The sequence below is a fragment of the Salmo salar genome, chromosome 09 (assembly GCF_965601325.2).
Source record: "Salmo salar chromosome 09, fSalSal1, whole genome shotgun sequence".
NCBI classification, from domain to species: domain Eukaryota; kingdom Metazoa; phylum Chordata; class Actinopteri; order Salmoniformes; family Salmonidae; genus Salmo; species Salmo salar.
The window spans coordinates 160,535,849-160,538,563 of NC_138299.1; positions in this window are offsets into that span (position 1 = coordinate 160,535,849).

Genomic DNA, 2,715 nt, shown 5'->3' on the forward strand with positions numbered 1-2,715 from the left:
GCTAACACAGTAGTCAGTAGACTGTCTCTAGGCTAGCTAACACAGTAGCCAGTAGACTGTCTCTAGGCTAGCTAACACAGTAGCCAGTAGTCAGTAGACTGTCTCTAGGCTAGCTAACACAGTAGCCAGTAGACTGTCTCTAGGCTAGCTAACGCAGTAGTCATTAGACTGTCTCTAGGCTAGCTAACGCAGTAGTCAGTAGACTGTCTCTAGGCTAGCTAACACAGTAGTCAGTAGACTGTCTCTAGGCTAGCTAACACAGTAGTCAGTAGACTGTCTCTAGGCTAGCTAACACAGTAGCCAGTAGACTGTCTCTAGGCTAGCTAACGCAGTAGTCAGTAGACTGTCTCTAGGCTAGCTAACACAGTAGTCAGTAGACTGTCTCTAGGCTAGCTAACACAGTAGTCAGTAGACTGTCGAAGGGCTAGCTAACACAGTAGTCAGTAGACTGTCGAAGGGCTAGCTAACACAGTAGTCAGTAGACTGTCGAAGGGCTAGCTAGCACAGTAGTCAGTAGACTGTCTCTAGGCTAGCTAACGCAGTAGTCAGTAGACTGTCTCTAGGCTAGCTAACACAGTAGCCAGTAGACTGTCTCTAGGCTAGCTAACACAGTAGTCAGTAGACTGTCTCTAGGCTAGCTAACACAGTAGCCAGTAGACTGTCTCTAGGCTAGCTAACACAATAGTCAGTAGACTGTCTCTAGGCTAGCTAACACAGTAGTCAGTAGACTGTCTCTAGGCTAGCTAACACAGTAGCCAGTAGACTGTCTCTAGGCTAGCTAACGCAGTAGTCAGTAGACTGTCTCTAGGCTAGCTAACACAGTAGCCAGTAGACTGTCTCTAGGCTAGCTAACGCAGTAGTCAGTAGACTGTCTCTAGGCTAGCTAACACATTAGTCAGTAGACTGTCTCTAGGCTAGCTAACACAGTAGTCACTAGACTGTCTCTAGGCTAGCTAACACAGTAGTCAGTAGACTGTCTCTAGGCTAGCTAACACAGTAGTCAGTAGACTGTCTCTAGGCTAGCTAACACAGTAGCCAGTAGACTGTCTCTAGGCTAGCTAACACAGTAGCCAGTAGACTGTCTCTAGGCTAGCTAACGCAGTAGCCAGTAGACTGTCTCTAGGCTAGCTAACGCAGTAGTCAGTAGACTGTCTCTAGGCTAGCTAACGCAGTAGTCAGTAGACTGTCTCTAGGCTAGCTAACACAGTAGTCAGTAGACTGTCGAAGGGCTAGCTAACACAGTAGTCAGTAGACTGTCGAAGGGCTAGCTAACACAGTAGCCAGTAGACTGTCGAAGGGCTAGCTAACACAGTAGCCAGTAGACTGTCTCTAGGCTAGCTAACACAGTAGCCAGTAGACTGTCTCTAGGCTAGCTAACGCAGTAGTCAGTAGACTGTCGAAGGGCTAGCTAACACAGTAGTCAGTAGACTGTCTCTAGGCTAGCTAACACAGTAGTCAGTAGACTGTCGAAGGGCTAGCTAACACAGTAGTCAGTAGACTGTCTCTAGGCTAGCTAACACAGTAGTCAGTAGACTGTCTCTAGGCTAGCTAACACAGTAGTCAGTAGACTGTCGAAGGGCTAGCTAACACAGTAGCCAGTAGACTGTCGAAGGGCTAGCTAACACAGTAGCCAGTAGACTGTCGAAGGGCTAGCTAACACAGTAGCCAGTAGACTGTCTCTAGGCTAGCTAACACAGTAGCCAGTAGACTGTCGAAGGGCTAGCTAACACAGTAGCCAGTAGACTGTCGAAGGGCTAGCTAACACAGTAGCCAGTAGACTGTCGAAGGGCTAGCTAACACAGTAGTCAGTAGACTGTCGAAGGGCTAGCTAACACAGTAGCCAGTAGACTCTCTCTAGGCTAGCTAACACAGTAGCCAGTAGACTGTCGAAGGGCTAGCTAACACAGTAGCCAGTAGACTGTCGAAGGGCTAGCTAACACAGTAGCCAGTAGACTGTCTCTAGGCTAGCTAACACAGTAGTCAGTAGACTGTCTCTAGGCTAGCTAACACAGTAGTCAGTAGACTGTCTCTAGGCTAGCTAACGCAGTAGCCAGTAGACTGTCTCTAGGCTAGCTAACACAGTAGTCAGTAGACTGTCTCTAGGCTAGCTAACGCAGTAGTCAGTAGACTGTCTCTAGGCTAGCTAACACAGTAGTCAGTAGACTGTCTCTAGGCTAGCTAACGCAGTAGTCAGTAGACTGTCTCTAGGCTAGCTAACGCAGTAGTCAGTAGACTGTCGAAGGGCTAGCTATCACAGTAGCCAGTAGACTGTCTCTAGGCTAGCTAACACAGTAGCCAGTAGACTGTCTCTAGGCTAGCTAACACAGTAGTCAGTAGACTGTCTCTAGGCTAGCTAACACAGTAGTCAGTAGACTGTCTCTAGGCTAGCTAACGCAGTAGCCAGTAGACTGTCTCTAGGCTAGCTAACACAGTAGCCAGTAGACTGTCTCTAGGCTAGCTAACACAGTAGTCAGTAGACTGTCTCTAGGCTAGCTAACACAGTAGCCAGTAGACTGTCTCTAGGCTAGCTAACACAGTAGTCAGTAGACTGTCTCTAGGCTAGCTAACGCAGTAGCCAGTAGACTGTCGAAGGGCTAGCTAACACAGTAGTCAGTAGACTGTCTCTAGGCTAGCTAGCGCAGTAGCCAGTAGACTGTCTCTAGGCTAGCTAACAGTAGCCAGTAGACTGTCGAAGGGCTAGCTAACACAGTAGCC